Genomic DNA, 15,002 nt, shown 5'->3' with positions numbered 1-15,002 from the left:
ATTTTACATAAATAAATTATGTTATTTAAAAAATTTTTTATGTTTTACATCCTTTCTTCCTCGAACTATTAGATGGACTAAGTTAGATTAAGATCGACTAGGGTAGATAAAACAAGAGTAGGTTTGGTTTAACAATTTTTTATTTTTCATATTTTTAACTTATATTAACAACAACAATTAGAGCGCTGGTCTAATCCTACTCTTATTTCTAACTTACAGCTACCTTACTTTCAACCTCTTATACCTAACACTTATATCTATTTTATACCTACTTACACCTACTTATACCTAACGCTTATACCTACTTATTCTATATATACATCTTAAACCTACAAAAATAATAAGTTCAGTTCGCGTTCCTCGATGCGAATAAGAAATCTTTAAATTTATCCCGCACGCCGAAGGCCTCGCTGGTGGCATTAGCCCCGTAGTGGCTCAAGCTGCGCCAATTTGCACCACTCTCCATGTCGAGGTCATCTCCTCGTCTCGTCCGGACTGGCGCTTCGTTCGATGCCTCGTATGCGCGGATATAATTATGTAAGACGCATGTTGCCGTTACGATTTGATCAGCATTTTCCGGTTTGGCGTGTATGCGCCGGTTGTAAATTCGAAATTTTTGTGCCAGTATTCCGAATGTATTTTCTACGACACGCCGGGCAACGGACAGCGCTGTGTTGAAATTCGTCATTTCAGGATTTCCATCAGCTCGGCTGCCCGCGTACGGCCTCAGGAGGTTTCTTTTCAGTGGGAACGCCTCGTCACCCACTAGAACACATGGCGCGCTGACCGATGTGCCCGGCAAATCACAATCGGGCAACATTGGGTAAGTCCCGTTGCCAATGTCTTGCCCAAGTTTTGATTGGGCAAAAATCCCTCCATCGCTGTTTTTTCCGTATGCGCCAACCTCGATGGCGATGAAATTTGAGTTGGCATGAGCCAGAGCCATTAAGACGATGGAGAAGGTCTTCTTGTAGTTGAAGTACAGTGACCCCGAGTTAGCTGGGGCCTGGATGACCACGTGCTTGTCATCGATGGCCCCCAAACAATTAGGGAATTTACACTGTTCCCAAAACTGCTGCCGGATTGCCTCCCACCTCTCCATGCTAGGCGTGAAAATTGTCTCCGGCATCAGTGTCGTTGCAATAACCCGGCATGTCTCCGTTACAATTCCGTGAACGGTGGAATGCCCCATTCGGAAGCTGTAGCTTATCGTCTTATACGAATCTCCCGTTGTCAAGTATCTGAAACAGTGATAAAAGTTTGTCTGTTTAGTGCCTGTATAAATATCATATTAGCAAACACAATGAAAAAGTATTCATAAAACGCAATGGATTGTAAACCCACTTACCGTAAGCAAACAGCTAATCGTTCCCTTGGTGAGATTGGCTTCTTCATACGGGTCTCCTTTCGGACCAGCTGGTCCTGTACTTTCTCCAGCAACGTCTCAAAGCAATTCCGAGTCATGCGAAAGTAGCCGTAAAATTTTTCCTCGCTATCGGTCAGCATTCGGCTCACCAATACGAACTCCCCTTCTGCGCTGCGATTGCGCCACAGAGGATGGACGCTGTAACGGCGCCTCCTTCTGGGTGCAACTGCCTGTTGCCGCTGTTGCTCCTGTTCCACGAAATCCAACTGGCGGAGCCGGTAACGCGCAATTGATCGCAGAATTACTGCAGCTGTCACTATGACCGATGTTTCGCTAGTATGTTCCATGTTGCTAAAAGTAACGTGGTCACTGCGATGCTCAGGATGGGCCAAAAAAATGGTGCTGAAATCTTGTCCTGCAGCCCGTTATATACATTTTTTGGAGACCCCTTCCCCACAACGACATGGATGGGGGTGGAATTTTCTCGGCAAGAAAATTTTCAAGGGTGCACGGAGACTATTCTGACCGACTGCAGATTGCTGTCGGCATGCGGACAGCAATAAAACATTTGGCCGCCAGATTTGCCGTTTTGCCTGCGAAAGACGCTGCACAGGTAAAGCATCGGTTATTTTTTCGCCATTCCAAGGCGAATGGTTACGGCAGAATACGTTTCCGCGCGCCACTCACGGTCGAGGTTTGCCATTATGGCAAAGAAACAGAATCTTCAGAATGTCCACCGTGTTCGCCTGGGTTGTTTGACAAATTTACTACGAAATGGACGTCATAAATCAAAAATCCTTCCGAATGTACCTACCAATTTCGTAATTTTTAAGCCAGCCAAATGCAGCACATGCGGAACCTTGTACACCGTTAGCGTACTAAGATTTATAACCGTAGATGCTTGCGAACCAAATGTTGTACGTATACTTCTACTTTTCCAATTTTCCACTCTTCCCACCGCCTTTCGAACCTTGAGTTTTATAGTTCCTTATAGTTTGAACCATTACTTCTTAGCATTACAACTTACAATTACATGAACAATATTCTATTCTATACTTCGAAAATGGATTCTGTTCGGATACTGTCGTGGCACCCGGCGAAGACATCCGAAACAATACTACCAAAAGTATCCGATATCGCGTGGGATGACGATGATAAATTGCATCGTTTTGTCTTACGACACGAAAAAATGTATATGGAAAACTTCTGAATTGTTGTCCATAATGACCTACAGATGATTAGATGCAAGGTTCCCGGGCAGGAATGCGATGGCGTATCTATATCTTGTCCAATGAGACGAGACAGTAGACGTTAACATAGGCGCTCGAGTGCGACAGAGTTGAAGTTACCCTTGCAAGACAATTAGCAAAGGACGCACGCTGGGTGCTTCATTGCCTCGGTCTCGTTGGTCAGAGCATAGGTACGAATGCGCGGCCGATTGGATCAGAGTGCAAGGGACAGGCCTCGTTTCACACGTACTTTCGGCTATAGTCGAGATATTGGCTACAGTGGTCACATATACTATGTAGCGTGTGACGTCGAAGCCAAGCTACTGGGTCTGCGGGCGCGGCGGAGATGAGCATAGGCAGATCTAACGATAGACTCCCCGAAAATGGTGGCACTGAAAGAATGGCGACATTAAAATGGTTTTTTTTGGGTTGCGTCGTAAGACCTTACGTACGACGCGACAAGCACGCGACCAAGGCCAGGTATGAAAATCCCAGTCGACGACCTACCGACCATGGACGTCATAAATCAAAAATCCTTCCGATTGTACCCAGCACTTTCGTAATTTTTAAGCCAGCCGAATGCAGCACATGCGGAACCTTGTACACCGTTAGCGTACTAAGATTTACAACCGTAGATGCTTGCGAACCAAATGTTATACGTATATTTCCACTTTTCCAATTTTCCACTATTTCCACCAGCTTTCGAACACACCTTGCAAACCAATGAATTCTAATCATTTTAAACTTATAAGATTGTGACGTTGCACAAACCCCGCCGCCCTTAAGGCTCCCTAACAACCGAACGAAGGGACAGGACTGCCGTAAAACACGTTGTCGCGAATAGAACCACGGCTCGATAGGTTAGGAAACGCTCCCCGAGGAACTCCCGAATCGACAGGAAACGCGTACTTTCACCCTTTCGCGCACGCCGAGCCCGGCAAGTTTCAGGTACGCGAGCGGCGCCCCGGCATCCAGCCGACCTGAAGAAAGGGCACAGCGCTTCGCGGGACCACCTACGCCAAACCATGGCCATTACGCAAATCCGGTGCACCGGTAATAACGAGGAATGGGCGACGCCACACACGGGCCAGACAACCCGGAGGTGACGAAGCGGGACGAAGGCCCCTGTCGACCATCCGACAACCTATTTCGCGGTCCTGCCGTCGCCTCACCTAGCCAATTGCAAGGGGCCTCGGCGAGGGTGGTGTAGGCGCCCCCCCTCTCCATACCGGGGTAGGTCACCGATCTGCCCCGCGTGTCAATTTCGGAATGATTTTCGCGTAAGGTCTGGGGCCCAAGGACCCGACGTAGGCACGGTCCTGCGAGTTCCGAATCTCGCGCCAGACGCGCGCCCTATTAGAGGAAAAGCCGGGCTACGGCCAGGAGTGGGGATGCGAGGACCCTGCCGTATCGCGAACGGACTAGGCCGAATTACTGTCGCGGTGACTTCCGTACGGAATCGTGTCTCAAAAATTACCGAACCAGCCCGGACCGCCGTGTAACCGGCTCTATCGAAACTCGTCCCGATTACCGTCCACGCGAAGTGCGTGTAATTCCGATATCGAGCTACCACGGGACCACGATCTCGATACCGACAGGAAGCCAGAGCCGAACACCCGGTAGACCATCCCGAGCGAGGCGGGCCGAACCGCGACAGAAGGCGGAAGTAGTACCGACAGGAACGGTGAGTCCCTTAAGTGACCCTTTTCGTGTATTTTTCGCGAGTTGGTTCGCCAGGCTCTGTCGGGGAACAAACGAGGTCGGCCGACGACGATCCCGTGCCCTCGCGGCAACGCGAGCTCGCGGATCGCCCGTCGGACGCGTAATATCGCGTCTCGTTCCCCGAGTTTTCGCGCGCCGAGGCGCTTCTCGCCTCGGACATTCCGCTAGTACCGAATTCACCGGTACCTTGAGTCTCGGCTGCGAGTTCCCGGAAAAATATCGCGCGGAAGTCTTCCTCGGAGGAGCTGCCGCCGTTATCGTTTGCAACCATCTGTTTGTTACGTTACATTTCGCGTTATTCCTATCGAGCCGTCGCATAGTCTATCGCGAAGATTTCGCCGAGCGTTCGCCGTCCGTCGGAACCGAAACCGCGCCGCGACAGTCCTACCGTGATCGCGCCGACCACCTGCGTGCCGCGAAACCCTCGCTTCGGCGAGGGGCTATTCTCGTGCCGAGCTACCGCACCCCCGCGGCGTATTTTACCGATCGACAACAGCGCGTTGCGAACCCTTCAACTTACCGCAAACTTTGTACGAAGAGCGCGGGCTCTCGGGTGCGGCCACGTGGCCGCGGCTTTGTAAAACAACCGACGCCAATAAAATTGTAGAGCCCCGTCTGACTACCGATACTTTCACCTGCGCGATCCGCCCTGCCGTGAGGGCTGTCCTCGTTCCCTTCCGTGCCCGAACCCCCGACCCTTCTCGCGCCTCTCGACCTTCTCGCGGTTCCCGAAGGTTCACCTCCCGCCCTCAGCTTCGGCTAAGGGCGGACTTCGTTCTCGTTTCGCGTGGCACCCGTCCGGTGCCTGGCGCCCGAGCAGTAGGCTCTTCCCGATTTCCGAGAACCTTCGAGAATCGGTTAGTACCGGGAGGACCGCGTATTCACGGCCGTACGCGGCCCGGCCTCTGAGCCCATAAATTCCCGGAGTGGACCCCGCCCCCGCCTTCCTACGCGGCGAGTGGAGGTCCACGTTACAAATTGGCGCCCGAACAGGGACCTCTCTCTCAAAAAGGACTTCTTTTCTTTGTTATTGATAACGGAGAGAGGCACGGAGGTAGCGAAGGACTCGCGCAGATAAAGTCACGTTCCGCGGTTTCGGGAAAGTCGGTGCGACGCGTATTACGCGGAAACAGATGGTTGCAAATCACCGGCGAATTAGGAAGGACACGCTCGACCGCGTTTCGTGCGTCTTGCGAATTTCCCGGGCGAATTTCTCGAGGAGAAACCCCGGAACCGAAGCAACTCGCTATTTGGCGCATGTTATTCAATTGTATTTTAGTTTGGTATTATATTTTGTGTTATTGGAAATACCGATCCGGGGAGTGTACGTCTTGGAGGGGGGGCGGACGTGTTCCGTATCTAACGTCGTCACCCGATCCCTTGTCCGTGTAATCCTTAGTCTAGTTTGTTATTTTTTTTTGTGTTTGTTTGTCGCGCGATCATTGATTTCGCGCCTGTTCCGCTTCGTCGCGCGATAAACCCCGCGACTTTCGCTTCAGTAAATAATAAACTTCGATAAGAGGGACGATTGGAGTGCGGGGCGAGGGGAGAAATCCTAATATCGAGAACAATAGTTGTTTGTCGGGTAACGCGAGAAACGCTCAAGGCCAACCGTTGACGTTAGGTATCGTTCGGGCCAGTAACCGAAGATTCTCGAGGCAGTACGTTGAGCCGACTATAAAAACAGCCAGCCCGCTCGCGTAAACATCCCGGTTCGTCGAGAGGCCTTGCCGGCGCGTGTTTACCGTCCTTCGATAGAGGACGAAGCGATCCGTACCGTACGTCGGAATGGATTCCGAGAAACCCTCGAAGCTACACTGGGTTTGGCGGGGAGAGGGGGACGACCGGTCTATTTACGAGGAGTGTGCGGGGGACCCCGGGGAACGAACCCCTCGGCCGTACCGTGAGGGCGATCCGGGGGGGGACTCCTTCGGAAAACCCGACACTCCCGAGGAAAACCGTAAGCCGGGGAGAAATTTATTAGGAGACGGGCGGTTTAAGACAGAACTGACCCTACCCGTACCCCAACCGCGTCGCGTCCCCGACCCGAACAAAACGCGTCCGATGCAAACGGCCAAGGACGAGTCGAGCCAGGCCTCGCTGCGGGGGATCCGGCGACCGGCCGCGTACGAGGTCCTGCGCGAGTGGCGCATCCGCTTTTCCGGTGCCCCAGGGGAGGACCCCGAAACGTTTCTCTCTCGGTTAGAGGGCATGCGGAAATGCGCTAATTTAGACGATACCGACCTCCTACGCTGTCTGCCGATCTGCCTCTCCGGCGTGGCAGCCCTCTGGTACGACACTTGCGACGATTTCGCGACTTGGCGCGAATTCGTGTGCGCGTGGCGAGAGAATTTCGGGGATCCCGACTATGAGGAACGCCTCGAAAGGGATCTTAGATTACGGAGACAGGGCCCCGACGAACCCGTACGCGACTATCTCACGTACATGAAAACGATGTTGAATCGTCTCGCGACACCGTGGCCGGAGGAAAAATGCATGGAATATATTTTCTGGGGCGCTAGGGCGGAATTACGGGCCGTGGTCCCCTTGGGATTAGTATCGTGCCTTAAGGAACTCGAAAACGGGTTGCGAAAAGCCGAAAATAAAATATCCCCCGCGAACGCGGAAGCCTACCGTTATCATGGGTTATCAAATAAAGAATTCGCGTACGATCCGCGGCGTTACAGTAAGAGGGCAGGGGGGTATGGAAGAGAACCCGACTTAGCCACGGCCCGATACGAGCGCGTGAATATGTTGCGAAGAGAGGAAGAGGGGGAATACGCGGAGCCGCGCTACGACGCTGGTCCCTCCCGTTCCCGCGATCACCGACCCACCGTACCGAACGCTTCGCTAGGGCGAAGAACCGTACCGACGGCCAGCTGTTCTCGCGGAGAAACGAATCCCGACGGCCGAGCCCGACCGCGGACGAACCAGCCGCGCGTCGGGACCGACCGAACGGGCACGACCGCGTCCGAAGACCGCCGAGCCGACGCGCCGACGGGAAAACACCCGACGGCCGACGACACGTGCTGGAATTGTCGGAAAATCGGGCACAGATCGCGAAATTGTACCGCGACCCCTCGGGTGCACTGCTATCGCTGTGGCGAACCGAACGTACGGACGCCCCAGTGCACTCGATGCAACCCGGGGGCGGGAAACCAGCAGAGGAGCCGCTCGGAGGAACCGAAGCGGCTCCCGACTCGTTAACTAACACCCGAATTACCGAACAACCTAACGAGAACAATTTTGCGTCGCGTCCCGCGTTATTGGTCCTCGACGCGCATATCGGAACTCACGTATTTCGCGCCTTGATAGATTCCGGATCCTCGATATCGTTTATCAGTCGCGAAGTAATCGATGTTCTCGGCGATTCCGTGCAAGTTTTCGCGGCCCCACGCCCCTGCTTATTCCTGCTGGCCACGGGATCGGTCGACCGAGCAACCGAACAAGCAAGCGTTACCTTAAAAATTCGCGACGAAACACGTCACATTCTCGCGTACGTTCTCGACAATCTCGTGAATCCGTTACTACTAGGGATCGACGTAATCGCGGAATTTGGTATCGTTGTTGAGTACCACAGAGCGGTGTGGTATTTTGCGTCCCGATCCCAGGTCGAATTTCCATTCGATTCCTTATCGCGTTCCCCACTCTGCTGCGGCCTCCGTATCTTAACGGACACCGAACGGGAGCGGCTCCGTAAATTCTTGGAAACTGCACTCACTGACTTTGCCGCTTCGCCGGGCATTACCAACTTGACCAAGCATCGGATTGATGTCGGAGAAAACCGACCAATAAAGCAGCGATATTATCCGGTCTCGCCGAAAGTACAAGAGGCGATATATCGCGAAGTCGACGCCTTACTCGCGGACGATATTATCGAGCCTTCCATCAGCGAGTGGTCAAGCCCTATCGTAATGGTCAAGAAACCGAACGGCAAATACCGGTTCTGTTTAGATTTTCGGAAAGTTAACGAGGTTTCCAAGAAGGACGCGTACCCGCTCCCGATTATGTCAAGCATTCTCGATAAATTACGAGCCGCGCGATACATTTCCACTCTCGATTTGAGTCAGGCATACTTCCAGATCCCGCTCGAAGACGCGAGTAAACCAATTACCGCCTTTACCGTTCCGGGAAAAGGGTTATTCCAATTTAAAAGGATGCCGTACGGGCTCACGGGAGCTCCCGCGACGTTTCAGCGATTATTAGATCGACTTATCGGCCCGGAAATGGAGCCGAATGCATTCGCGTATTTGGACGATATTATTATCGCGACCACGACCTTCGAAGATCATCTCGCGTGGCTCGCGAAGATTTTCGAACGAATTAAATCCGCGGGACTGCTCGTTAACCCGGAAAAATGCGAATTCTGTCGGGAAGAGGTGCGTTATCTCGGATTCGTGGTGAGTAGGGAAGGGTTGAAAGTCGATGTCGAAAAAGTCGCGCCAGTCCTGTCCTTTCCCGCCCCGCGGAATATAAGACAACTGCGGCGATTTCTCGGCATGGCTTCGTGGTATCGAAGATTCATCCCGGATTTCGCTACAATCGCGGAGCCGCTCAACATCCTGCTTCGGAAAGGACAGGCGTGGAGATGGGAAGACGGCCAACAATCCGCCTTCGAAAAAGTTCGAGAATTAATCGCGACTGCCCCGACCCTGGCTTGCCCCCATTTCGATATTCCGTTCGTCCTCCAGACCGATGCGAGCACCGTAGGGCTGGGGGCCGTCCTGGCCCAGGAAATCGAGGGGGTGGAAAAGGTTATCGCGTTCGCGAGCAGAGCCTTAACCGAGGCCGAGCGAAAATACTCCGCTACCGAATTGGAATGCCTCGCGATCGTCTGGGCCGTACAGAAGTTCCGCCCATACTTAGAAGGTTACCGCTTCACGGTAATTACTGACCACCATAGTCTACGTTGGTTGCGGACCCTGAAGAACCCTTCCGGGAGACTGGCGCGCTGGGCATTACAATTGTTGGAGTACGATTTCGCGATCGCGTATCGACAGGGCGCACTAAACCACGTGCCGGATGCACTCTCGCGAATGTACGAGGTCGCGGCTGAAGGGGAGGGGGAATTACCGATTGTCGCCGCGACTAAAATGGGGTGGTACGAAGAGAAATTTCGCGCGGTGGAGGGCGACCCGAAGGGGCACCCCGGGTGGGCGATCCGAGAGGGGCAACTGTATTACCGAAGAACCGATCCCTTGATCACCGAAATGCTCGGAAGCGATCTCGACGAGTGGAAGCTCGTAATACCCGAGGATCGCGTTACCGAAATTTTGCGAGAGGCCCATGACGAGGAGCAAGCGGGCCACTTGGGAGTCGAGAAAACTTACCATCGAATCGCGACCCGTTATTTTTGGCAGAGCATGTTCCGTACCGTGGTGGAGTACGTGCGACGTTGTCCCACATGCCAGTTGACGAAGGTGGAACAAAAACTCCCCTCCGGGCTGATGGGACGACGTCGTGTCGGGGCCCCGTGGGTGGTAATTGCCGCCGATATTATGGGCCCGCTTCCTTCAAGTAAAGCCGGACATCAATACCTCCTGGTGGTGCAGGATTTATTTACCAAATGGATTGAATGTTGTCCCCTCCGGCGCGCAACCGGGGTAAAAATTTCCGAGGCCCTCGAGAACCACGTATTTTCGCGGTGGGGTACCCCCGAGGTGATCCACACCGATAACGGGACCGAGTTCGTAAATAAGGCGATACACGAATTGGCGAAAACCTACGGGATTACCATTTCAACCACGCCCCCATATCACCCGCAGGCGAATCCCGTAGAACGAGTCAATCGGGTATTAAAAACGATGATAGTATCGTATATCGGCCGCGATCATCGCGATTGGGACGTGAATCTCCCGAGCTTCCGCTTCGCGTACAATACCGCGTACCACACAGCACTCCAATCCTCACCCGCGTTTTTGAATTTTGGGCGGGAACCAAGACCGAAAATATGCCGACGAGGGGACGGAGAACCGACGGCCGATACGGAACTCGCCAATACCGGCGATTGGAAAAATCGCGTCTCGCGACTATCCACCCTACGTCACTGGGTGGGGGAAAATCTCGACAGGGCATACGAATCCCAGGCGAAATATTATAACCTTCGCCGGAGAGAAATACAATTCGCGGTCGGCGACTTGGTTTTGCGACGCCAACGCGTTCTATCATCCGCCGCCCAGAATATCGCCGCGAAACTGTGCCCCAAGTATGGCGGGCCCTTCCGCGTCCGCGAAAAACTCTCGTCGGTGGTCTATCGACTGACCACATTAGACGGGAAAGAGGTCGGAAAAGCCCACGTAGCGGACCTCAAGACGTACACACCACCGAGTAACGGACTCGCATGATCAGGGATCCTAAATGTAACCCCAACCCACAGATGGCACAGAGTATCGCAGAGGCGCGGGACAAACGGAGGCGCTTAGAGCTGCAGGTGGAGGCTATGACGAGCCATCTCTTCCTGGTGGCGAAACACCAGAAGCTGGTCACCCAGGAGATCAGGGAGCTGGACGAGACGATTCTCGCCCAGCCGGAGGTAACCTCCGAATTGCCGACAACTCCCGCCCGGCCCGAGGTACCCGTAGGGGACCTCCTGGGGCCTATCGAGGGGATGACCCCCCCTCTACCGCTGCCGCTACGGCCCACGCCGCAGCCATTACCGCAGCCGGTCCAGCGGGTGGACCAGAAATCCCGCGTCCCGGGGAAGCCGTCAACCTCCCATACCGCAGCCACGGTGCCCTGCGCCGCGGTCCCGCCAGCTCGTCGCCGGCCGAAGAACGCCCGCCACGACAAGTGGGAAAAGTATTGGCGACAGGCCCAGGACGAGACACAAAACCCTCCGGTGCGACCCAACGAATGTTGGAACTGCGGCCAAGCCGGGCACCGGAGGGACCGGTGCCCTAAACCACAGGCGCCACACTGCTACCGTTGCGGCCGGCAGGGGTGCTCCGTGCGCACCTGCCCAAAATGCGGCCCGTCCTGGGAGAAGGAGACCCGTCCCGTCACCCGCTAAGGAAGGACGGAAGACCGCCCGAGCGATCCCGACGCCGCCGTGACTAAGGGCACGGCACTATCGTACCGCGCCGAGGGGGAATCCCGGATAAGGGATTCATTAATAGTTAATACTTATTCGTGTGACATTTGTTGTTTTTTTTCTCTTTTCTATCGTCTCGTTGTACCGCCCAACCTATTATCGCGGTAGCACCACTTAAGGTGTTCCGGGCCCCCACCCAGAAGGGCCAACATTATCGAAAAAAAAAGAAAATAAAAAGAATTACCGTGTGACTTGCTGCGTCAAAATTAATTATACCACCTAGTCCCGTTGTTCTCCTTCCAGGATCTGGTTATTCGTTTGTCGAGTCCGAGTGTTCGTCCGCCGGTGAAGGCTCCGCGAATGTAAAGGGAGACTTCCGAGGGGAACCGCGCCAGAACCAATCGAGCGAGGGGTCACGAGGGGGAAATACCGTAGCAGTCCGGTCCGGTTTAAGGGGGGGGGGAGTTGTGACGTTGCACAAACCCCGCCGCCCTTAAGGCTCCCTAACAACCGAACGAAGGGACCGGACTGCCGTAAAACACGTTGTCGCGAATAGAACCACGGCTCGATAGGTTAGGAAACGCTCCCCGAGGAACTCCCGAATCGACAGGAAACGCGTACTTTCACCCTTTCGCGCACGCCGAGCCCGGCAAGTTTCAGGTACGCGAGCGGCGCCCCGGCATCCAGCCGACCTGAAGAAAGGGCACAGCGCTTCGCGGGACCACCTACGCCAAACCATGGCCATTACGCAAATCCGGTGCACCGGTAATAACGAGGAATGGGCGACGCCACACACGGGCCAGACAACCCGGAGGTGACGAAGCGGGACGAAGGCCCCTGTCGACCATCCGACAACCTATTTCGCGGTCCTGCCGTCGCCTCACCTAGCCAATTGCAAGGGGCCTCGGCGAGGGTGGTGTAGGCGCCCCCCCCTCTCCATACCGGGGTAGGTCACCGATCTGCCCCGCGTATCAATTTCGGAATGATTTTCGCGTAAGGTCTGGGGCCCAAGGACCCGACGTAGGCACGGTCCTGCGAGTTCCGAATCTCGCGCCAGACGCGCGCCCTATTAGAGGAAAAGCCGGGCTACGGCCAGGAGTGGGGATGCGAGGACCCTGCCGTAACGCGAACGGACTAGGCCGAATTACTGTCGCGGTGACTTCCGTACGGAATCGTGTCTCAAAAATTACCGAACCAGCCCGGACCGCCGTGTAACCGGCTCTATCGAAACTCGTCCCGATTACCGTCCACGCGAAGTGCGTGTAATTCCGATATCGAGCTACCACGGGACCACGATCTCGATACCGACAGGAAGCCAGAGCCGAACACCCGGTAGACCATCCCGAGCGAGGCGGGCCGAACCGCGACAGAAGGCGGAAGTAGTACCGACAGGAACGGTGAGTCCCTTAAGTGACCCTTTTCGTGTATTTTTCGCGAGTTGGTTCGCCAGGCTCTGTCGGGGAACAAACGAGGTCGGCCGACGACGATCCCGTGCCCTCGCGGCAACGCGAGCTCGCGGATCGCCCGTCGGACGCGTAATATCGCGTCTCGTTCCCCGAGTTTTCGCGCGCCGAGGCGCTTCTCGCCTCGGACATTCCGCTAGTACCGAATTCACCGGTACCTTGAGTCTCGGCTGCGAGTTCCCGGAAAAATATCGCGCGGAAGTCTTCCTCGGAGGAGCTGCCGCCGTTATCGTTTGCAACCATCTGTTTGTTACGTTACATTTCGCGTTATTCCTATCGAGCCGTCGCATAGTCTATCGCGAAGATTTCGCCGAGCGTTCGCCGTCCGTCGGAACCGAAACCGCGCCGCGACAGTCCTACCGTGATCGCGCCGACCACCTGCGTGCCGCGAAACCCTCGCTTCGGCGAGGGGCTATTCTCGTGCCGAGCTACCGCACCCCCGCGGCGTATTTTACCGATCGACAACAGCGCGTTGCGAACCCTTCAACTTACCGCAAACTTTGTACGAAGAGCGCGGGCTCTCGGGTGCGGCCACGTGGCCGCGGCTTTGTAAAACAACCGACGCCAATAAAATTGTAGAGCCCCGTCTGACTACCGATACTTTCACCTGCGCGATCCGCCCTGCCGTGAGGGCTGTCCTCGTTCCCTTCCGTGCCCGAACCCCCGACCCTTCTCGCGCCTCTCGACCTTCTCGCGGTTCCCGAAGGTTCACCTCCCGCCCTCAGCTTCGGCTAAGGGCGGACTTCGTTCTCGTTTCGCGTGGCACCCGTCCGGTGCCTGGCGCCCGAGCAGTAGGCTCTTCCCGATTTCCGAGAACCTTCGAGAATCGGTTAGTACCGGGAGGACCGCGTATTCACGGCCGTACGCGGCCCGGCCTCTGAGCCCATAAATTCCCGGAGTGGACCCCGCCCCCGCCTTCCTACGCGGCGAGTGGAGGTCCACGTTACAAGATATAAGATATAATTTAACTATGCTAAAATTGATTTGTGAAGCTGTTTTTCATCGTTCCATCGTTAAATTAGATTATAGTTTGAACCATTACTTCTTAACATTACAACTCAGATGAACAATATTCTTTTCTCTACTTCGAACATGGATTGTGTGCGGATGCTGTGGTGGCACCGGCGGCCGATGCCACGCGGCCTCTGCCAGTTGGCGGCCGCCGGTGCCGGCGACCCGTGTCGGGCGGCCGAAAACGGATGCCCAACGGCTTGCCCAGCTCTCAGCGGATGCATAGGCATCCCCGGGGTGTAGAGGGGAGTAAACTGTTCGGGAGTTAGGTAGCGAACCCCCGCTGTGTGCGGGTCTTAGCTTTTGTTGCGAGCATCTCGAGCGCCTTCTCAGGTTGCCAGCGACGGTCCCGGCTAAAATGAAGCAGGAAAACGCGGTAGTATTCATACTAACGCCGCCTCCGGCAAGTATAAAGAGACCCAAACTCGTCCGAGCCGGCACCGTGCAAACGGGCCGGAATCCCTCCCCCGAGGGGCGCAAGCCTACGGGAAACTAGTCCGAGCCGTCACCGTGCAAATGGGCCGGAATCCCTCCCCCGAGGGGCGCAAGCCTACGGGACATTCCTGCTAACCCGACCGACGCCCCCGACACCGAGGCGATACCGCCGCAGGACCGTCGCGAGCCCGCGCCGCCACCGCGCGCCGCGATACCGAACCGCCGCCGCGATATCACGCCGCCGCGCTACCGATCCGCCGCGATCACACCACCTGCTGGCGACCATTGTACACAACCAGAGCACCGACAATAAAGACACGAGTTATTATACCAGAAACCGACTACTATTCATTCCTCCTCGAGGCACTACCGACCCCTGGCAGCCGGCTGAGTCGGCACTTCCTCCACCCCGACGGATATCCGTCACAATGGATTCTGTGCAGATGCTGTCGTGGCACCCGGCGTGCCCGGCGGCCGGGGAGCATCGGGCGAGATCGGTGGGCCGACGCCGGATGTCCAGCTCTCGGCGGATGCATAGGCATCCCCGGGGTGTAGAGGGGAGTAAACTGTTTGGTGTTAGGTAGCGAACCCCCGCTGTGTGCGGCTCTTAGCTTTTGTTGCGAGCCTCTCGAGCGCCTTCTCAGGTTGCCTGTTAGGGTCCCGGCAAATATGAATTAGGAAAACGCGGTAGTATTCATACTAACGTCGCCTCCGGCAAGTTTGAATAGACCCTAAATCGCGACTGG

The sequence above is a fragment of the Halictus rubicundus genome, chromosome 9 (genome assembly GCF_050948215.1).
Source record: "Halictus rubicundus isolate RS-2024b chromosome 9, iyHalRubi1_principal, whole genome shotgun sequence".
In the NCBI taxonomy this organism is placed as follows: domain Eukaryota; kingdom Metazoa; phylum Arthropoda; class Insecta; order Hymenoptera; family Halictidae; genus Halictus; species Halictus rubicundus.
Note: the sequence above shows the minus strand (reverse complement) of the source record.